Source organism: Cupressus sempervirens, chromosome 5, assembly GCF_028749045.1.
Source record: "Cupressus sempervirens isolate cs-2001-9-10 chromosome 5, ASM2874904v1, whole genome shotgun sequence".
Taxonomy (NCBI): Eukaryota; Viridiplantae; Streptophyta; class Pinopsida; order Cupressales; family Cupressaceae; genus Cupressus; species Cupressus sempervirens.
Genome location: NC_143122.1, coordinates 341,636,712 through 341,661,754, shown reverse-complemented (window position 1 = coordinate 341,661,754; position 25,043 = coordinate 341,636,712).

Here is a 25,043-nt window from a genome sequence, read left to right as displayed (position 1 = left end):
ATAGAGCTCATGAGGGATATTGATGAAAAATTGAATTCTATAGGACACTCATGCCAAGGCCTAAAATAACCTATCTCACTTTTGAGAGATTGCATTCCATTTGGATTTGGCAGAATGATCTCATTCGATGCCAAAACTTATAGTGTGCCTCACTTCATAGGTGCATCACAGTGTAACATTGAAACCATTGATCCTGGCATCAAATTGTTAGTGGCATTAGCTCTGAATGATTGGGTGAACCCTAGTGACAACCTTGTTCCAACTATGGAGAGCCTCCATCATTCATAGCCACCCCGTACCAAAGAGTCTCCAAGGTGCTCTAAATGTGTTTTGAGGTCAATCTTCTAAGGATCATAACTCAGAGCTTGTGTGGGCTATAAATGAAATGTTGAGTGCTATAAGACAATGATGTTGAGGCCTAAAATAACCTATCTCATTTTTGAGAGATCACATTCCATTTGGATTCGGCACAACGATCTCATTCGATGCCAAAACTCGTAGTGTGCCTTAGTTTATAGGTGCATCACAACGTAACTATGAAACCCCTAATCTTGGCATCAAATAATTAGTGCAATTAGTTCTATATGGGTGGGTGAACCCTAATGAAACCCTTGTTCTAGCCTTAGATATCCTCCAACATTTGTGGCCACCCCATACTGAAGAGTCTCCAAGGTGCTCTAAGTTTTTTTCAAGGTTGATCTTCTGAGGATCATAACTCAAAGCTTGTGAGGGATATTGATGAAACATTAAATGTTATAGGATGGTCATGCTGAGGCCTAAAATAATCTATCTCATTTTTGAGAGATCACATTCCATTTAGATTTGACACGATGATCTCACTCGATGCCAAAACTTGCAGTGTGCCTCTGTTCATAGGTGCATTACAGTGTAACTTTGAAACCTCTAATCTTGGAATTGAATCATTAGTTCCATTAGCTCCAAATGGGAGGGTGAACCCTAGTGAAACCCTTTTTCTAGCCATGAAAAGCCTCCATCATTCATGGCCATCCCGTATCGAAGAGTCTCCAAGATGCTCTAAGTGCATTTCAAGGTCAATCTTCCTAGTGTCATAACTCAGACCTTGTGGGGGCTATCGATGAAATGTCAAATGCTATAGGATGGTCATGTCAAGGCCTATAATAACCTATCTCATTTCCAAGGTTCTCTAAGTGCATTTGGGCAGGTGAACCATAGTGACATGTTAAGGGATTGCAAAGATTATTTCAAATTAACCATATATGATAGCATTTCAAATTAAAAATTACATCAAAATTTGATAATAAAGGTTGTTAAAATGTTATTCACAAATTATTTAATTTGAATAAAATATAACAATCATGATAAAAATGAATGATATTCCATAAACATGAAAAATACACATGATCCATGATAAATTGAACAATACTATACTAAATTAATATCTATATCATTGTGCACATTAATGATAAAAATATATATCAAAACACATGTATCCATAGACAAATTACACACACACATATATCAAAATTCATATATCCATAGACAAATTATGCAAATATATATCAAAATACATAGATTCATATACGAAATATGGCTGATCATGCCATTGAAATGTGTATAATATCAATGTTTCTATATACAATGTGGCATATGCCATATCAAATTACCTCATGATGCATCCTATTATAACTATACTATCCTATGCTACTAGTGGATGATCAAACTGTAGTCCCTTCACTACACTATGTGGATCGGTTGCCTCCTACATAAACAAAAAAGGAAAACCCAAAGTTAGACTATTAAATTTATATGATTATATGTATCCAACATTTAATCACTCAAATGCATAATGATCCTTCTTTTAATGTAGATTTATAGTATTAATCTTTCATCATAAATACCTCTCTCATCAACCTCCTACAGTGATTAGGAGTTCTCTCATATGTCCTTGGTAATGCTTGAACCCCATTGATTGTGGCCTATGTATGTTCAAGTATGTTTGTCAGATGAATCTACAACTTAAACTATACCATTAAAATTCATAGCTTGCTAAATTTATAAGATGTAGTCAACAATTCAAACTACAACTTACTTGTGTTGACTACTTCTTTGGATATAATGGATTTGTCAGCAAAGATACAAAACTCTGGCATCCAACCTCTTATGCACTGGGTGTTTCCTATGAGATACAAAATACTTGTTGTTAATATCATAGAAATTATTTTTGAATTTATTTATGAAAATAAGGAAAATAAAAAATAAATGATACTACAAATGGAAATGCTAGAGGGTCTGCAACGTGGAATCTACCTAGACTCATCACTAGTAGGCATGCCGTATACAATAAAGAATGTAATCAAATTTCATTACCACAAAATTTTTAAAAGAATACATCGATATTTAAACATTTTAAAAGCACCTAATTACCTTTCCCTTTTCAATGGGTTGTGCCTCATCCCCCACACTCTGGTCCCCATTGATAGGTGACACATGCAAGCAAAAAGAAAGATTAGAATCCATATATGCTCCAATACCAAATAGAAAAAACAATGAGAACACAACATAATATATCGCAGATATCTCAAGGCAAAATGAAATAGCTGAGAGCATGACATTATCAACCTATCTGAGCTCCTCCTCAATCAACAACTAAACATGAATGAAGATCACATACATGTATAAGTCATTTGGGTTAAAAATTAAAATTACTCTATTATAAAGATTAACTTTAAATCACATATGTTGTAATAAAAAAATGTATACATGTACTAACATAGAAGGATTTTGTGCCTCTAGATGCCCCTCCTCTCTCATGTCAGGGTGTGTAGTCTCTATATACACATCTAGTGTATCCTCCTCAAATACAAACTAATACTCAAAAAGATCACCTATGGGACCCAAACAAATATTCTTGCACAATATGCAAGTATGGGGCCCACAAACATGTGATGAGCTTGCTAATGATGAACATGTGCTAGCATCATCAACATGGTGAGGCAACAATGACCTAGCTTGGGATATCAATAGGCTACTCAATTTATGGATGGATCTAATAGTCTGAGAGCTAGCCTCTCCAATGATATTAGGATGATAAACTAGAGGAGAGGGGGGGACATTAGTAGGGGGCACAAAAGTGCCAGTTTTCTTCTATTAGGCAAAGGGTCTATCCTAAGGAGCTCCTCCTCCTAAACCCATGTTGGGTCTCATGCTCTAATAGTTCACCTTGAGGTGCAACACAAATTTGACATACAATTTTCTAATTAAATAAAATGGCACCTCTAAATTACTATGTGGAGGGATGTCAAAAATAATCCACCAGTGATCCCAAAAGTTTGCAAGGATAGCCTCATTTGTACACCATTTAATTGATAGTTTGGACTTTGTGTGTTCTACTTGTTTATTGATTTTTAGGTCCACAAAAAGGCTAACTATATCATCTCTAGTTATATTTAGGGTCGCAACCTCATCATAGTCCAACCCATCATCAAACATGGCATGCATTTGGTCACATCAATGAAGAGAAAAATTTTATTCATTGGTAAGTGTTTCAATATTATCCATTATGGTATTTAACATGGAGAACATCGGAGCCAATGTGGGTATAGTGTTACATGTGATTCGCAAAACCCTCAATTCTAAGAAATTTTAAAATATCAAATCTTTAATTCAAGGAGGGTTTTGAGGGGGTAGGGGACCGTTTGGTGGACGATTTTGAGGGGGTACTAGATTGTTTGGTGAGGAACATTATTTCCTACCTTAGTTTCATCATTTGGGTTAGCCATACCTATTAATTTGAAAAACATAATTTCTATTAAATACAACCTAAATTTCAACAATTTGAAGTTTAAAAAACCTAATTTTAAACAAATTTAATTTAAAATAACTAATTTATAATAAAATTCATTCAAAACATTCAAAAAAACAAAAAAACCTTATCCTTATCTGATACCCATTCTAAAATTCGATACCCAATTGGAAGTCAACACTTAAACCAAAAAAAAATGCAATGTAAAAAGAGCTCTCAGGTTTTTTTATAAATCTATGTTACAATTTTTTGATATTCAATTTCATATCAAATACTCAATATAATATTAGGTATCCAATATGAAATGAGATACCTGATTACTGATCGGATACCCGAAAAGGCTTGGTCCTAAATTTTTAGCTTTGGTATCAGGATGGGTGGAAAAAAGTCAGAGCGGATCTTGAAATGCTTTTAGACATTTTCAAACTCCACTTTTCTCACATTGTCACTTTTTGGCACACCATGATCTTGCACATACCTAGGTAAGAAGGTTTTAAATGGAAGAAGAAAATATTATAATGTTGACTAGAAATTGTAGCTTTTAATATTCTTGAAGAAGTTTAATCTTAGTCTAGTATTATTGAGGTGTGTGAAAATATATCACTCGACAAGTTTAAAAAACTAGAATTGATGATATAAAAAATATATTGGGCTAAAAAAGTGTTATAGAAATGATGGTTAACAATTGAAGTTTTGATCTACAAGCCATATTAAGAATTAATGATGGAAGATTATATATGATGTTAAAGGTTCTACCATTGACACTTAGACTTCTCTTGAATTTATGACTCAAATAGAACATTACATGATTTTGAACAAATATTATTGATGCACAAGCTACTCATTTATAAATTGTTTGAGAAAGCTAATAGAAATAACCATGCAAATATTTCATTCCCTAATCCCTCTTCCTAGTTTTTTCTATTTCTCGGGCTTTTGGCCTTGTGGTTTATGTTAGAAATACTCTAGAATAACTAAGAGGGGGGTTGAATTAGTTATTCAAGGTCCAACATGTCCAATGCAAACTTTTCAACAACTAATGTGTGCCCATATAATCATTCATTCATCCAAGCTTTAACATTCCTATTCAGCAAGTTACTATAAATCAACATGCAAGCATAACACATAAAAGATCAACACATAACATATTGATTTATGTGGAACCCCAATTTTGGAAAATCACCAATAACATGCTACTCAATTCTCACTCTTCTTAAGTGATACCCTATGAAAGGCTTACAACACACTATTAAATGTGACCTTGTTAGAGGATTTAACCACCCTGTTAGAAGTGAGCCTAGTTAAAGGACTTTAGAACATTCACTTGGAATGCCACCCTGTTAAAGGATTTACAAATGGTTGTTAGGCCAACCCAAGTCCATAGGATTTTCCTTCTATCCTAACTAATAAAATTGCTAGAGAGTAACAATTAGCGGTTTTGACCTGATTATAGCATAAAACTCAAATTGTAGATGTAAAATCACTTCTTTAGATCTTCACATTACCTAGACTTCAATCTCTATAACTCTTGACATATTTCCCTCCTTTTAAGCTTAGTCTCCTTGAGTCTTCATGCTCAATGTACGAGTGCAAACATCTCTTCTGGACCACTTGTAGAAGCAGAGTTTCTATGCTTTGTTCTTCCTAGATGTCTTCTCCTTGACACCCTTCTAATCACTTCATAGTTTGGCACTTAATCAACAACAACATTTGCTTCTTGGTCTATGACTCCTTAAATAGAAGTCTGGAACTTCTTTTCTCACTTGATTCTTCCTTCTTTTGATTTCAATTCATATGGATTAGGTAGGATTCATTGTATCTAACCCATATTTTGTTTCCTCTAGAAACTTCTTGAATAATCCTTTTGAATTCACCCAAAAAAGGTTTACATAGAATTTTGTGCCACTAGCTCATCATCCTTATCCTCCAACTAGTTTACAAAATCCAAGGAAACAACTTTGTCGACTCAAATTTGGTGAATCTTCATCATTTAAAATAATGTAGCAACTTAGCACTATTGAAATACTTGTGCTCAGTACATACTATGTTACTTGACACCAACTATGTTTTTACTGATGGTTGGCACCTGAAGTTCACTCAGCACCAACTAAGATTTTCTAATGCTTGGCACTTGTTACTTTGCTTAGCACTTGAACTTCACTCGACACCTAAAGATCACTCGACACACACTAGATTTTCCTTTTGCTCAGCTCCAACTAAGAATGTTCTCAACTTCAACTAGTTGTCTCGACACCCACTAAAGAACTTAGTTTAAGATTTGCAGTCAACCTTGTTACACCTTATACTTCTAATGTTTCTAAATGTGACCAACCTTTTTATCTTTGAGAATGTTATGAATACATCATTTAACCATTGTCTTAACTGATCCTTGCACTTCATTACAACATCATAACTCAACCTTTCCCTTAGGTGCTCTTGTTACACCTTGTTGATCAAATCCTCTTCATCAATGAACTAAGTGATAGTACTTGGATCTTATAAGAAAATGTCATTCTTACAAATAGTAGGTTTGATATCAACTACAAAAAAAAAATTGAAAACATTCTTTTAACAACAATCTCCATCTTTGATCTTCAACAATGATCTTTTCAATCAGATTTCAAATAATCTCCCTCTTTGGCATTGATGGCAAACCAAACTGATCAACCATTAGATTAAACTACTTAACCAAATGCAATCTAGGTTAGAATAGTAAGCCAAATGCCAAAAATTAATCATTTTACCATCAATTTTCACATCTCCCTCTCTTGATCTACTCTCCGGATTGCTTCATTTTTGCTTCTCCCTCTTAGCTATCATATCCTCTTCCTTTCTTCTCTCACTCTGTATGTATTGCTCATCTTCTTCTATTCTATGTTCTAATCAGTTTCTATATTTTCTTGACATTTTTCCCTTATATTATTGATCAAAGCTTTTATCCATTGAATGTTGTTAATCAGTTTCTACTCTTTCTCCTATTGTTGATCAGTTTCTCACTACTTATTTCCCTCTTAGACAACAATGCCAAAGACATATTATTTCAACATCTTAATATGCAAGTGTAGCATTTGTAGGCTCTTTCAATTTCTCCCTCTACCACCTTGCTTGTGACTAATTTTGAACTTCAATACTTTAATTATTTTAGGCATGAATCCTAAAGTAAGTATCCTCTGCACCAATGTGTAATATTTTAGCAATGAACTCATTTGATGCAGGGCAGTCTTGATTATTCTTAAGTAGACTTAGCTAGGGGTATCACCCCTAACTTACCTCTATAATACTCAAAAGCATCTTTAGGTAGTACTTTTGTGAAGATGTCAGCAATTTGTTCCTTTGAGCTTACATATTCTATTTTCACTTGCTTATCTTCCACCAATTCTCTTACATAGTGATACTTGATTGCAATATGCTTAGTTTTAGCATGCATTATGCTGTGACTCGGCTAATACTAAAATTTGTTATTGATTCCCAACTTGAGTTGCAACATTATCTTCAATAGTCATTCCTTTATAGAAGTATACAAAGGATCTATAATCTTCTGATTGCTTAGACTCATCAACATGGACTTCTACATGCTCATCAAAATTTATATTTGCACTCTCCACAATTTTGTTAGTGTTAGTGTTCAAACACTTATATACTTTCCATCTAGTGGAGTATCAAGGAATGTGCCTTCATCACTTTTTGCATCAAACTTTCCATTTCTAGTGTCTTTAAGAATATAGCATTTACAACCAAAGACTTTGAAATTTTTAACATTAGGTGAGTGACCATACTACAATTCAAAAGGTGTTGCATTTGTACTTTTATTGACTTGAACTCTATTCAGGGTGTAAACAATAGTGCTTACAGCTTCTCTCCAATACTTTACAACAATATTTTTTTCCATCATCAAGGTTCTAGCATAGTCTATCATTGATCTATTCCTTCTTTCAGTAATACCATTCTATGGTGGAGTTCTTGGTGCTAATATTTTCCTTTTGATGCCTTTGTCATTGTAAAATACTTCAAATTGTTTTGATGTAAACTCACCTCCTTTTTCTGATCTTAAGCATTTCAAACTCTTTTCTATTTCCTTCTCAACTCTAGCCAAGTACCACTTGAACATTTGAATTGCATCAGCTTTTTTCTTTAAAAACATAGTAGTCATTATCCTAGAATAGTCATCTACAAATAGCATTATGTATTTGTCTCCTAGGTAACTTTGTACTTCTATTGGACCACATAAGTCTGTATGAACTAACTCGAGTACTTCTTTGGAAGTGTATGTTTTGTTTTTAAAACTAGATTTAGTCATCTTCCCTAGTTGACATTGTTTGCACATTGTGTTTTTAGGTTTCTTTAGTTTAGGAAACCCTCTAACCTTCTTTTTGCTGATACTAATCAGATAGTCAAAGTTAACATGACACAATCTTTTATGCCATAACCACACATAATCAAATCTAACAATAAGAAAAGTTGCATCTTCCATATCTAGGTAAAACAAGTTACTCCTAGTTTGTTCACCTTTTCCTATCATATTTTTATCAGTGTCATAGATCTTGGTAGATTTCTTTCCAAACTTACTTTGTAATCTACATTTCCTAATTGTGATACACTCAACAAGTTGTGGTTCAATTCTTCAACATATTATGCATTATCACATGAAATTTTCTCTATAAGTTTAATAGAGCCTTTTCTTTTGATTTGACATGGAGCATCATTACCAAATCTAACACTATTTCCATCATATTGAGTAAAGGCAGTAAACTTACTTATGTCTCCTATCATGTGATCTGAGCATCCACTATCTATGATCCACTTGTCATTCTTTTTCACATAGGTTACTAATGTTATTGTGTCATCTTCATCTTTATTTGATTCATCATTCATGGCCATATATAATACTTCATCATCATTCTCATCAGAATCTTCTTCAACAATGTAGCATCTTTTTCCCTTTTCCTTGTAGTATTTGCTATCATCTTCTCTTTTGTTCTTGTACTTGTTTCCCTCTTTGTAATTCTTCTTCTGTGTACACCTTGCAACAATATGGCCTACTTCATTACAATTGAAATGTATGATAGGGAGCTTACCTTTAAATTTACCTTTGCCTTTATGGAATCTCCTAGCTAGTAGTGCTGCCAACTATTCCACATCTTCTTCATTTGTGTTGTTATCATTGGATGCATGTTTTACTTTTCTTCTCTTCTTGCTTGATTTCTCCTCCTTAGTATCTTTCAATGCCAACTTGGCCTTGAAAGTAGATTCAAGGTTCTCAAGTCTATAGTTGTCAAAGTTGGACAATTCAAATGTAGTAAGTCTTCCCACTATTCCTTCAAAGGTTAGTGTGTTTCCTTGTACACACCTTAGCTCTTGGATGGCTGAAACTCTAATAGCATAGATAGGGAGTAGAGTTCTTAAGTATTTTCTATTGACAATTTCTTCTTCCAATTGACCAGCTAGATTTCTTATTGCACTTACCACTTCTTTCATTCTTACAGCATATTGAGCAACATTCTCTCTTTCCTCCATTTTTATGTCATCAAACTTTCCTCTAAGACTTTTTCTCTTTGCTCTCTAGACATTCTAATCTCCTTCATAGATATCTATTAGGGCTTTCCACATCTTGAATGTAGTGTTATAATCTTTGATGTCATCATATTCTACATAGCTGAGTGTAGATGCAATCTCTAACATTGCTTGATTATGCTCTTTCCTTTTGTTTAGATCATCTATAGTAAGAGGTCCAACTAGATTTGCATATTTTATTCCAATTGAGGCTTGTGCATAGTCACCTATTAATCCAAGGTGCAATTTCATCAAACTTTGCCATGTAGTGAAGTTATCTTTGTTGAGCTTGGGAACTTCTCTATTGGACATCTTGATCTTCTTGCTTCTAGTACCTTGAAACTAAATTAGTAGATGGCTCTGATACCAATTGTTAGAAATTCTTTAGAATAATTGAGAAAGGGGTGAATTAGTTATTCAAGGTCCAACATGTCCAATTCAAACTTTTGAGCAACTAAAGTGTGCCCATATAATCATTCATTTATCCAAGCTTTAACATTCCTATTCAAAAAGTTATTGTAAATCAACATGAAAGTATAACACATAAAAGATCAACACATAACATAGTGATTTATGTGGAAACCCAATTTGGAAAAGGCCACCAGTAACATGCTACTCAATTCTCACTCTTCTGAAGTGATTCCCTGTGAAAGGCCTACCCTATTAAAGGCTTAGAACACACTGTTAAATGTGACCTTGCTAGAGGATTTAACCACCCTATTATAAGTGGGCCTGGTTAGAGGACTTTAGAACATTCACTTGGAATGCCACTCTGTTAAAGGATTTACAAATGGATACTAGACCAACTTAAGTCCATAGGATTTTCCTTCTATCCTAACTAATACAATTGCTAAAGAGTAACAATTAGGGATTTTGACCTGATTATAGCATACAACTCAACTTGCAGATCTTAGATCACTTCTTTAGCTCTTCACATTACCTAGCTTTCAACCTCTGCAACTCTTTATAGCTTTCCCTCCTTTCATGCTTAGTCTCCTTGAGTCTCCATGCTCAATGTACCTATGCAAAAATCTCTTCTTGACCACTTGTAGAAGAAGATTTTCTATGCTCTATTCTTCCTAGATGTCTTCTCCTTGACACCTTTCTAATCACTTCACAGTTTTACACTTCAGTAGTAGCAGTATCATTTGCTTCTTGGTTTGTGACTCCTTAAATAGAAGTTTGGAACCTTTTTTCTCACTCAATTCTTCCTTCTTTTGATTTCAATTTATATGGGTTAGGTAGGATTTTGATGTAGGAGCATCTAGAGGTTAAGGGCAATCCTGTGTCACCCAAAAAAATGTACTTAGACTTACTTTTTGTTTCATGTGTTTTCATTTCTGGATACCCATTTGGGTCAAATAAAGGTTCCAACTCTCATATTTCTACTATTAGTGTTCTAGGATAGAGTATTTGAACACCTTGGGATATGTGTAAATGCCAAAAAAATAAGAGTATGTAATTGAGCCATCATTTTGGTGAACTAGAAGGTGTAAATTGGTCAAATGATTTTAATTGTAATTTAGAGCATTCTAGAAAAAGAATCGGGTCAAAAGGCCCCATGGTTTGAAAGTTATCGCAATTTTTCAATTTCTGGAGACCTCTTAAGAATGCTTCAAAGTCAAGTTAGGGGCATTAAATGACCTCAAATAGGTTCAAAAATGGGGTACAAGCAAAGCTGGTCCATAGGGTTATAGAGCGCTTCGAAAGATTTTCAAAAATGTAAACGGTTCGTCAATCGGAGCTACGATTCAAAAGTTATGCCTCCCGAAAGTTCGATTACCATTTTTGGATTCTTCTAATTTTGTGTCAAATTCTAATGCAACTTCTAGAGCCTTCTATTTGGTCAATGGATGCCTACTCATACTTTATAGAATGCATTCCTAATCCTTAACCCTCCGGGGTGTAATTAAGAACATTTTTGGCATTGTAAAAGGCAGCTAGGAGTGGAGTTTGAGAGAAGGTACTGGGAGAAGAATTTATCTCCAGATTTATGCTATTGTAAGCCCATAGGGCATGTTTTGGAGTCTGTTTCTCTGCACTAAGTATACTAGCATATTTTTACAATTAATAAAATTTCCCCTTTTCTGTTGTGTCCATTCTGTGGTTGGGTTGTGTCTCCATCAAGTGGTATCAAAGCGCCGACTGTGAGGCAGTTTGCACCAAGACTGTGTGGTTGTGGGTTTGAGTTAAGAAGATGCCTCCATGAAGAGAGCATGGTGGAAGGGCTGGAGCTATTAATCTTGAGGAGGTTAGAGCCCTCCAAAGGCAATTTCAAGCATTGTAGGAGGAGCTCCATAGAAGAACAAATGTTGCTACAGATGACAAAAGTGAGGATGACAATGAAGAAGAAGAAATTGGACCAGAAGGGGAATTTGATGGGGAAGTTCTGAATCAGGTAGAGGAAAGGATTTTTAGGTCCATTACTAAGTTTGGGAAAAGACCTACAGTTGATGTGGGTGTATTTTTAGGAAATCTGAAACTAGATGAGTTGATCGACTGGATTAATGAACTGGAAGAATACTTTGAGTATGAGGATATTAGGGACCTAGATAGGGTTAAGTTTGCAAAGGCCAAACTGAAAGGACATTCCAAAATCTAGTGGCAAGAGGTTCAATTGGAAAGAAATAGAAGAGGAAAGGATAAGATCACAAGGTGGGATCGCATGGTGGACAAATTGAAGAAGCAGTTCATTCCTGTTGACTATGAGCTTGATTTGTTTAAGAAGATGCATGGGTTAAAGCAAGCAAGAAAATTAGTCCAAAAATATACAGAGGAGTTTTATCAACTTTTGATTAGAGTAGGGCATGCAGAAGCAAATAAGGAGAAAGTTGCTCATTATATCAGTGGGTTGCGACCTAGCATCCAAGAGGAATTAAGTTTGGTAAGAATGACCAGCATTGAAGAGGCATACCAATTTACCCTACGAATTGAAGAGAAGATAAATAAGAGGTTTGAAGGGAGATAAAGAGGGTGTGGTCAAGGAGGAAGGGGTAGTGGTAGGTCATTTGGAGGCCGAAATGAAACCCAAAAGAAAAATGACGATGTGGGTACTAGCAAGAACTAGAGTAATGAGGGTTTCAACTGCTCCCATGATCAAGACTTTGGTACTTAAGAAGTTCTTGGAAAAAAAATTTATTGTCTATTTGGATGATATTTTAATTTTCAGCAAGACTTTGGAAGAAAATTTATTGCATATTTGTAGTGTCCTTGAAAGGTTAAGGGAAGAGAAACTGTTAATTAATCTGAAGAAGTGTATCTTTGCAAAAAGGGAGTTAGTCTACTTAGGGTTTTTTATATCACCTGAAGGTCTCAAAATGGATCTAGAGAAGGTAAAATCCATCTTGGAATGGCCTACTCCAAAGTCTGCTACTAAGGTGAGATGATTTCATGGTCTGGTTAGTTTTTACAGGAAGTTCATTAAGAATTTCAGTGGCATATCTACACCACTGACTGACACAGTAAGAGGGGATAGAAAAGAGTTCAAATGGATTGTGGCAGCTACGAGAAGTTTTGAAATGCTGAAGAAGAAGGTGACAAAACAACCTGTGTTGGCACTTCCAGATTTTAGAAAGGTGTTCCAGGTGGATTGTGATGGTAGTGGCAGTGCTATTGGGGCTATATTAAGCCAAGAAGGTAAGCCTATTGCATATTTTAGTGAAAAATTGAATGATGCAAAAAGGAAGTATTATGTTTATGACCAAGAGTTCTATGCAATAGTTCAGGGCTTAAAGAAATGGAGGCATTATTTATTGCCAAAGGAATTTTTTTTATATACTGATCACTAGGCATTACAGTACCTAAATAGCCAACATAAATTGAATCAGAGGCATATGAAGTGGGTAGAATTCTTGCAGAGCTATACATTTATGTTGAAGCATAGAAGTGGAAAATCTAATAGGGTTGCAGATGCACTAAGTAGGAGACAGTTCTTGCTTAAAGTAATGCAGGTTGAAGTATTTGATGAACTCAAGAATCTGTACCCTGAGGATCCTGATTTTGCTGAAGCATGGAAAGCTTGTAAAGAGCTTGTTTTTGTAGACAGAACTAAGTGGTTAGACTATCTGATTCAGGATGTTATGTTATTCAAGGGCAGTCACTAATGAACTTAGTTTAAGCTTTGTAGTCAACCTTGTTACTGTAAAGAAACTCAAGTGTGGAAACAACTTCCTACACTAATCTCTTAAGAGAAGTATGGTACAAATCTTATTAAAATCTTTTACACTTTGTTGGGACTAAAAATTGCATGGTCAATTTTGAGAACCATTGAAAAAATTAAGCCCTTAAATGCTTTTAAAATGCATATGTGCCTGGTTGTACCTAGTTGTCCATAATTGACCCCTAAGGTGTTTAATGCTTCTGGCACCTTTCATTCAGCATGCCTAAGCATTTCGTGAAGTTAGATTGAGTTTCTAAGTCATTTGGCAAAATTCTATTTTGAGCTAGTATCAATTTTGCATTTTCACCTTAGTGTCAAACAGCAACAGGAGGTTGTGTTTGAACTCGAATATCTTTTGCCCAGAATTGTGTCATGACTTGCCACTTTTAGATTATCTTGTGTCCATACCCAAGAACCTATGTTTCAAATTTTGAGTCATTTTGAGTTCGTCTGACTAGGTTTTGAATCCCTTAAAGTTGATCAGTTACTGTTTTCATGCTTTTGCACTTTGCACCTAATTTCAAGAAGCCCTGTTTGACGTGCTATAACTCTGACCCAGTTGACTGAAATGCTAAATTTCCTTTTGCATTGTATGGTAGAGGTCAGAGACTTCCTATGTTTAAATTTTTAAGTCCTGACAAATCCATTTGATCAGTTTTCAAAAGCGATTTTGAACGCAATTTATGACTTTTTACTGGTGTCAGCACTTGCAAATTTATCAGTACCCCTGTTCATGACGTTATAACTTGAAATTTGTGACTGGCAAGATCGGGTAGTTTGTGCCCCTGTATTGTCCACCGAAAATACTACAAGTGTGCCAATGTTTAGAACTTGACGAATCCACATGCACACTTTTCCAAGTCAATTCCATTCACAAAAACTGCTTTCTGTCAGCATGTCCAGTTGCAAAATTCTGATTAGCCTACTTTGAACATCCGCCATTTGCGCCCAGTTATTAGTCATAAGCCAAAATTGCATAGTAATACTCATCTCATGACAGAGTTTTAACGCCGCAATTTTCATCTCCCCATGTGCTCATTTGCCCAGTTTTCCAAGCCAAATCCGAACCCTGTTTGTTGTTTTCTGATGTGTTTTCTTGTAGGTAAATCTGAGAAGGCAACTTTGACGGTCAATAACTTTTGACCTGGAATTCTTCATGAGATGAGATCTGACAGGGTGAAATTATGCAGAACAAAGAGTTAGTGTGCCAGTTTTCAGAGCCCGGTCAGGTCTTTGGATCAATTTTTAAAGCCAGTCGACATGCCCTGTTAGCAGAAAATCACAGTTGGCAGATTATGTAAAATGAGCTATAGGATTGATTAATCAGCAGTTGAATTTGATTCCTATCAGTATCAGATGGTTAGGGGATTAATATGAGATTTTAGTTGTTTAGAAACGAAATTTTTTTAGCCGGACCCACTTTGGGGCCGGACTAATTTCGTCAAATTGACAAGGTTTTTAGAGGTGAAATAAAGGGTATCTTATAAGTCAAAAAAAAAGGTGATGCAAATTGACCATAGAATAATTCTAGGCTTCTATGTTGAGATCCCCTTTCCCCTAAGCCTTGGAAGAATATTATAACTATCTTGAGTATGATGGTTGGATTATCAAATTTGGGAACACACTGGGTAGAAAAGAGCGCAGGAATAAGCAATGTAGCAATCCAAAGGTTTTGAAGATGTCACTCATGACTTGTCACAAGAGTTATGTACAAATTACATTGGTTTGGTTGGAGAAAGTTTAAATACCTATTATAATGATAATTCATATATGACGAATTGGATATCACCAGTTTCTAACTAGCCTTTGATATGGCACAAGATAATAATAGTGTATTCCTATGGTTCCTTGTCAAGCAACTTATTCTTTGAAGATGTTCACTGTAGTGCACTCTCGATGCGTAGAGGAAGCTGCTCCAACCTTGAAGAAGAAGAAGGCAGCTTATAAAGCCCACACAATCCACACTTAAAACCAGCTGCAATGCCAATTTCCGTAATAAAATTCACACCATCTAAAAAGGTGAGCCTCTCATGCATGAATGGGAAACTAAAATCAAAACTCATGCAATATGAGTAAGAACAGAGCAGATAAATAAATAAATAACACAGTTCACGCCATGAAAGAGGAGGGAGCCAGTGAGAAAGCACATTGAGAAGGTGTTTCTACATGATCAACGAGGAATCTGTTTTAAAACAGATTCAACGTGGATGAAGCCGCTAGGGAGATGTGACAGGGGTAGCACAATAGAAACATACATAAAACAAATGAGTTAACAGTCACACGATTAAAAGGAGAACACATGCATGAGGAAAAACTTCGCCATCAATCAACGTATTTAACAAAGAAGAATATGCATTCGTCAACATTCCATAGTAGAGGAAGGCAAAGTTTTCCTTTCTCAATCTGCGAGGCTTCCAAGGGTACCGTGATGAATCCACGTTTTCTGCTTGTTGATAAATTGTTGACAGTAAAACAACCGTTGCCATCTTTGCAAATGGATGAGTGGATAGAATAGGAGAAGGTTCCCATTACCAATTGCGCAAATGTTGCACGAGCTGAGGGACCAGTGTTCTCCGCCACTTTCCACATTTTTAACTATTTGAAAATAATTTCAAGTGATGCTTGTGAGTAATCAACGCGTGGAAGTCGTAAAATCCTCTTTACATACATACAATGTTTAACGCTTTTGTGGGTCTCCTTCAATGGCTGTTTCATGACCTAATATTCCGCCTCCATATTAGTTGGCTCTGGAGGAACTGAATGAGATAATTTCTTTTTGATCAGAGAACCATGGTGGAAGATTGTTGTAGCGATGAGAAATGGGGAGTCAAGGACAGATACCCAAAATAGCACAATCATCAGAAGATGGATTGCTGCAATAATAAAATCAGGTTTAATGGAAGTTCTGTTAAAAACCACGGTTAAGAGTAACAGGGGCAGTCTGCAATTTGCAAGCGTGAGCAGAGGAAGAAAGCTTAAACCTTGTAAATCCCACATTTCTCGTGTGTTAGACTTTTCAATATCCTAAATACCCCAGCGCTCAACTCATTGGTTGTCTTGAAGACGTGGTCTTTTGGAAGGCATTGGCAAGCGCAGGTGGGCCCATGGTCGGCAGGCCAGTTATAAACGCAATCAGAGTAAAATTTTAACCGAAAATGCAGTCAAAAAATGATGACGTCAGCAGGAATGGAGATTGGAAAACTGAGAAATCTGGCTAGTCGCTACTTCGCTAGCCAAAAAATCTTGGCAACTCCGGCTAGCGAGATAGCGAGGTCGCCAAAAAATTTCCAAAATTCGGCAAGAGTTAGAATGCCAAGTAGGTCCCACCCGATGACAACAGCTAATCGGATGTTGACAAGTGGCAGCGACAGAGTGATTGGGCAGTGATGTGGCAGGCAAATGGCAGGAGCGCACCAGATTTCACCATGTGGCAAATCTGACAGTTCGCGTTACCTCGCTAACCGAAGTTGCTCACCGATTAAGCATGGCGAAGTAGCGAGGAGATGACATGTGGCAGATGATGCAGATCAGGTGTCCAATCAGAGTGCACCATGTGGCATTGGTCAAACCTAGAGTTGACTCAAATTTGGAAGGGCTAGGAAAAATAAAATGATTTTAAAATTTTCATTTTAAAATTATTTTACCAAGAAACTGACATGCAGGGGATTGTTTTTCAAACAAATATTTCAAGTGTTTCTTAGAGGATAGATATGCCTTATCATATACCGTTGGAATCGCGAGAATCCAAATTTTCCATTTCTGAAGTCAATTTTTGCATAGGTGCTTCCTGGTTTGAGTTATAGCTAGAAACGTGAATTTTGGGGCTTCCTCAATGGAATGGGTAAAAAATTGAAAATCTGATTAGGGGATTAGTAAAACTTGGTAAGGATGCGGTTGGAGTTCACATTTCTCACATTCACTCAATTTAACCAAATTTTTGCCAAGCTTTTCAATGTGTAAATCAGATATTGTGGTGACTCAGCAATGTTTCATCATTTCAACAGAGATATTGTGCAAATCAGTTACAAAAAATGATGAAACAAAATCAGATCTAGATGGGATAAGGAAAGAAGAAGTTTTCAGTTGCCAGAAGATTGATTTTCAAGTGGACACTTGTCATTTTGAAATCAGATCCGGGAGTTCATCTGGGCTATATCATTCTTTCTTTCTGTCATTGTAAGGGTTCCAGTTTTTTGACCGAGAGACCATTCTTCAGCATTTCTTCTTGTATTGAATAACATTTTGAGTTTTATGCAAATAGTTCATGTCTCATGTGATTTATGAAGTATTCTATACATCTCTCATGTATTTGTTTTCAAGGAGAATGAATAAAATACAACAAAGATTTCCAAATTCAATTTGAGTCTTGTCTCCTGTTTATGGATTTTTTATTTCTTCTAATTTTTGATCAAAGAGCATCAATTAGGTTGCATTTCATTTTGAAATGTATGTGGTTAAAATGTCTTGCATATGGATCAAAGATCCATGTAATTGCTTGGTATTTATCACAGGGTTTGCAGATTTCATGGTGGGATATTTTGAGTATGAGATTCAAATCTGAAGCAGATGTCTGTTCACAAGGTGAAGGATAGATCAGGGATCTGGATGTAGTAATGTGTCTCAAATTTCCAAAATATGTATGGTTATAATTCATTTAATTGCCCAATAGATAAGGCACTGATTAGAAATAGGATCACTAGATTTTGTTGCTCATATTTGGGTCTTGCTGATATCAACATTATTAATCAAACGCTTTTCCCCTTTCATGTTGAAGAGCTATAATAGAATGCCCTCACTCAGCTTATGAGGTTCCTAGATCTGAATTTAGCTATTGTAGATTGATGTTACTTCATGAGTTATTAGGAGAAATAACGGTTTTATCTGCTTCATAATAGATTCAGTGTATGCTTTAACAACTGGTACCATATAAGGAATCTATAGGTTCACCCGCCTAGGTTTTGCAGAGCCTGAAGAAGAAGAAGGGTCATGCCTTATAGTTGGCCTAGTGTCTGAATGGGCATGTTGAAAATGGGAGTTAGCTGCCCCTAGATATGTTTTGTTCTCATCAGGGTAATTGGAAACGGGTAACATTTTCAAACACCAACAAAATGGCGACTCTGCTGGGGAGTTGCATATAGAGAGAACAAAAATCTTTTCCATGAAATAGATTGGATATAGAAAATCTATAGCGAGAGGCATTTCTTATTTTCCTTGCTGAAGTTTCATGTTCCCCAATTAAGCTTTATTCATGGACATCAGTATGTTGTAAAACTGGATGAAAATTGTGTTCTATGATTGTCATAGGTCTATCTTTAATCAATTCAGTTTGCAAGTGTTGTTGAGAAAGTCCAGAGTCAAGAATTGATTTATAAAGTATATTTCTTTTCAAGGTGTTACTGATCTACAAGTATTTCCTACATTGAAGGTCTGGTTCAGATTTTTCAAGTGACAAATTATGTTTTATTTCTCACCAAGTGTGAGTGGCGACTCTCAAATCTCTGTACCAGTTGTTCCTAGTTATTTTCATTGCAAAATCTTGAAGGACTTTCAGTTGTATGAGCAGATCTGAGACTGTTGATAGATAAGTGTTTTTTGCAATCTACTGTTATAAATAATTGAAATGTAAAAAATGAATCACAGCAGTGATTATTATTTACCTCTTGCAAAGAGGTGGTGACTTTGCAAATTTTGATCAGTGGTGTAAAGGATTTTCAGTCTTGCACCTATGCCAAATTAGCAGATTGAAGTTCAGCATCAGCACTGGAGGTATTTTTATTTTCATGCTTCTTTTCATGGAAGTCAAGTGTTTAAAAAAAAAAGTTGCCTCTATTCAGTGATTTTCAGCACTAGAAAGAAGAGGTAGAAATTTTGTTTTATAATGGAGTCAAATATGGAGTCAGATCTCAGATCTGAGATTAGTTTACCAAATTATGAGAGTTTGAAAATTGTGAGTAATAACGCTATGTTGAATAGACTGGTTTACAAAAGGATTGTCAGTCTTATAAGAATTGAAGTAGGTAGTACTCAAGGTCTAAGTGTCGAACAATGTTATTTAAGGCTTAAGTTAGTAATCAATAAGATGCCTTTTCATTGTAGACCTGAGGAATCTTCCCTACCAAATATTTTCCTTGATGTTATAGTACCTAATTCAGTAGATTGGCCAGCACCTATAAGGTTACAAATAATTTTGCAGACTAAAAAATTCATTGAGGAGATGGAAAGTGGTGATTATAGATTTCATGAAATATCTCCTAATGATAATGAATGTGCTGAAAGCCAAGGTAGCAATGAATATAATGAATCTGTAGAGAAAGATAATTTGTCTTTTGAGTGTGAAGGGGTGGATTCAAATGTTAATGAATCAAGTAACAACAATCATCATGAAAAAGATGGATATAAAAGAGAAGATAAATTTTGTTACAGTACATATGAAGTTGAAGAAAGTTGTAACAACAGTAGGTCTAATGATTTCCATGATAAGAAAGAATGTTGTAATAATTTTGATTTTCCATATTGTTACACTAAGGATCCTATTGTTGTAAGTTCTTCATGTTATCCAGATGATAATCATAGCCAGGAGAAGATTTGTGAGGCAATCTTCTTGAGTTCTGATGAAATCTCTATTTTGTTGGCTCATGAGTTTGAAAAGCATGTAAGTATCTCTAAGGATCTTCATATTTTCTCTCATAATACTTTTTCATTTAGTCAAATCAATTCCCCAAAGTTTGATGTGGAAAAAGAGGTAGAATTCGAACAATCTTTGTTAGACTTTGGAGGTGTAGGTGACAGTTCCTCAAATGTCTTTGCACATGACGATTTTTTGGATGTAGAGAATGTTAATGAAAGGAAGGTTAATGCTGTTTCGGGTTCTTTTCATGTTTATCTTGCTGAACATTGTTTTGATTTTTCATATGATGAGGAGGAAAATAGTGAAGGTTGTCAATCAGATTATAGATTTTCTTCATGTGCTGATAAGTCTTGTAAAGATGAGTTCAAGGTGTATTCCGACATTCAGTTTGAGGAAGAAAATGATAGTGATCAGCATAGTCTAGATCAACACTTTCGGAATGAATTTTCATATATGGTGACTAATCAATGTTTTGAGTGTGAAGAGGTTTCAGCGAAGGATAAATCTGATTCAAAGAGTAACATGGTTACAAGTAGGCAATGATTAGATACATTGTTCTTTACAGAATTGTTCAAACTCTACTGAACAAAACTCACCACCACCATTGTCAGTTCTCACACACTTAATCTTCTTACTAGTTTGATTCTCTACAAGGGCTTTAAATTCCTTGAATCAACTAAAGACTCGTTTATTAATTTTAAGGAAATAAATCCATGTCCTTCTACTATAATCATCTATTAAAGATACAAAAAATACAAACTTGGAGATTGAAGGAACTTTACAGGACCAAATACATCAAAATGAATAAGATTCAAAACATCAAAAGATTGGTGAGAACTAGAGTAAAAATGAACACGATTTTGTTTACCATAGACATAGTGTTCACAGAAGTCAAACTCGAGATTGCAATCATTTAACCCCTCAATGAGATTTTTATTTTTTAGGGTTCTGAAACCCTTTTCACCAATGTGACCAAATCTCATATGCTACAACATTGTCTTTTCTACAGGAAGGTTTCCTTCCAAAGTGTTTGCATTGCCATCGAAACCAATAACCACAAAATTCTTCACTGCTCATTTAGATGGTGAGGATGAAGAACTATTATATAGAGGAATACATGCATCTAGCTAAAATAAGGTACCTCTCCTGGTAACCCTTGCAAGAACTATCGATCCTCTCATCATCTTGCATCCTTCTTTTGAAAAAAACAACTTGCACACCTACATCATTCAGCATACTTACAGATAATAGGTTTCGTGCCAAACTTGGAATGTGCATAACTCCATTGATTCCATTTACTCGTCCATCAGGAAATTTGATAGTGAACCTTCCATGTCCAACTATCTTTAGGTGAGAATCATCACCCAAGTACACCTTTCCACCATCAAACTCTTCATATTTTGAGAACCAGTTTCGATGAGAGGTCATGTAAAAAGATGCACCTGAGTCAACCAACGACATATCATTAGATGCATGGGCTGCCAAAGCTACGATGAATGCATCACCATCTTCTTGAGATCTTTCTGAAGCTGAATCTAAACCTTTCTTCTTCTTCTTTGGCTCTTTGCAATCTTTACGAAAGTGCCCAGGTTTATCACAGTTCCAACATTTTTCCTTGGACTTATTGGAAGTCTTTGACTTTCCACAGGATTTGGATATACCCTTATTGTCAGACTTATTGTCATTTTTCTTCCCTCTTTTCATGGATCTCCCACAAACAGTAAGGGCTTCTTTTTCCAAAATGGAAGCCTTTCTCCACATCTCCTCTGATAGCAGTAAAGACACCACATCATCCATTTTGAAAGTGACTAACATGCTTTCGAGAGCCATCACAAGATGGTCCCATGAATCTAGTAAAGAACACATTCGTGTGTAGCAATGATCCTCCTCCTCTAACTTGACACCAGCTGATGTCAACTATGCAGCTAGTAGATTAAATGCATTTAAATGATCCATTAAGGATCCACCTTCCTCCGTTCATAGAGAGTACAACTTCTTCCTTAGGAACAAATTGTTCACCAAAGATTTGGCCTAATACATGGCCCCAAGTCTTTCCCACAAACTATATGCAGTTTTCTCATCTAGAACATTCAAAAGAACTGCATCGGTTAAACAGAGTCTTATGAGACCCTTAGTTTTATAGTCTTTGATATCCCAATCTGCTTGAGCTACATTTTTTGGTCTTGTAGCATTTGAAGTCACTTCCCATAGGTCACGATCTTCCAACATGTCTTCCATCTTGAGTTTCCACAAATCGAAATTAGTGCCATTAAATTTCTCCACCTCCATTCTTCCATATGATGAACTCACCATCTCAATTTGCAAATAAGATTCAGGATGCTCTGCACAAGACTCCCACTCAACTTGAGATTAGCTCAAAAAACCCTACCCAATAACTAGGATCAAAATTTGATCAAGCTCTGATACCACTTGTAAGGAAACTCAGGTGTGAAAACAACTTCCTACACTAATCTCTTAAGAGAAGTATGGTGCAAATCCTATTAAAATCTTTTACACTTACAGATTGAATATCATGTAATCAACAATATTACAGCAAACCAAGCATAAAGAAAATAGATAGAGAAAGAAACACATAACACAAAGATTTTTCAGTGGGGAAAAACCTTTCGGTAAAACAACCCCACCCCTCCAGAACCTGTACAATGTATTATCTTCAACACAAGGTTACAGTACACTTGCAATGCAAGTTCAGCAATGACAACAAAAGACTCTAGTAGCAACTCATAGTACCAACAATACACTTTCTCGCATACCTCCTCTTCACAACCCTAAAAATGCTTATATCATGTGCTTCACTTTATGCCTACTTTCAAAGGTAATCATATTAGGGTTTTACCATTCTCTGAGAAAATAAGAACCCTAAAAAAATTTATCAGTTGCCACATGTCTTCACCTGTCATTGAACCTTCCTAACATAGCTCTTACGTCATAGGAATCCATCATAACTATTTTAGCAATGATCTCCTTATACACAATTCAAGATGCCGACACATCAACATTATTTGCAAGAAATACATTTTACAAAACAACTAATAAGAATAGGAATCATCCAAGGTTGAGACACCTTATTCCTAACAATTACAACTTATGCTTCTAATGTTTCTAAGTGTGACCAACCTCTATATCTTTGAGTATGTTATGAATACATCATTTAACCATTGTCTTAATTGATCCTTGCACTTCATTACAACATCATAACTCAACCTTCCCCTTAGGTTCTCTTGTTACATCTTGTTGATCAAATCCTCTTCATCAATCAACTAAGTGATAGTACTTGGACCTTATAAGAAAATTCCATTCCTACAAATAATAGGTTTGACATCAATGTAAAAACAATGATTGAAAACATTCTTTTAACAACAATCTCCCTCTTTGATCTTCAACAATGATCTTTTCAATTAGATTTGCAACAACTTATGCTTTCATTTGTTGGCTAGGTTTGGCCTATTCTTTTTTCTGTTGCTTTGTAGTTAGACCTGAACTATTAGTTTATTTTATGTTGTTAACTAGTGTGTTTCAGGAACCCCTATAAAAAACCTGTTTTACATAATCAAAAAGCATGCAAATATCACATCTATGATAGCCATTTGAAACCAAATAATATAAGTAGGATTTATGATGTAATTGGCCCCACTCTCTTGAATTGTGTATAAATTACATTTTTGCCTATAGTTGGGGGATCAACTGATACACATGTGAAATGGTTAAATAGTAGTTTTTTTCTTTATTAGCTAAGATGTTCTACTACTATCTACTATGCACTATTTCAGCGAATGACTTGATTGTGTGTTAATTTTACTTGTGAGTCTAAGGTTACATCTCCTTAAGCAATGACCACTTGAGGAAATATAATACACTTGTAGTTAGTTTCATTTAATTATGCAATAGTTAGAAATTTTATTTTCTTCCATTAAATAACTATTATACATATGATTCTCAAGTGATATAATTTAGTAATGAAGTTAGTAGTTAGAATTAGAGATTAGCTATAACACATGGACATTTTCTCATCTCTACTTGCAAAACCACTGTTGTGTAGATAGACTTCATATTTTAACATTGTTTTATCTTAATGAACTATTGAACTTAGTTTTCTTTATGTAATTAGTAGGTGGCTTAGAGAGTTCTTGGTTGCACATATACTACCAACATCATCCACGAATATATGTCCTTGGCTAATAATTAAATGAACCTCTCTAGTTTAAAGTGTAGGACTTTCAACCGCATTAAGCATGTGTACTAATATCTTTATTCATTTTTGGGAAGTATTATGATCAATGAGATTACATTTATTAAAAAATTAAGATTTCTACAATTCATAGTTCTATGCTACAACATTTCTAGGTCAGATTGCTAGAAGATTTTGCATCAACATTTTGTATCACACTTCATGCTATATCATCATTGATATTATATCTCTTCAGGGTGTCTTGTTTGAATAGTTCAGATACCATTATTCTTGTTCATGTCTATGTCTCTATACTTTGACTTCAAATCTATCAGATAATTTTTTTAGGAAGTTCATTCATTGATTCAGAGTTTTCATGTCTTCTATTTTGTATTTCCAAGCATGTCTTCTAGCCTTCTTGCAAGTATTAATGCTGAAAGTAGTTATGATAATTACTATATTCATTTACGTTCAGCTCTTAGGAGATATTATTTATTCTTAAAGTAGTTATAATAACTACTATCAAATCTCTAGGCATGGAATACAATTCATAACCTCACAAGTAGCTTACAATTTCCCTTCATTGACATTTTAGTGGAGTTAGTAACTAACATCTAAGTACTAGGAATACTAGCACACCAATATCATTGATATTTTTATAGTGGTTATCAACTACTTTGAAAGGGCCAATTAATGGTAAAGTAAACTTTGTTATTAACTTGTGAAAAATTAA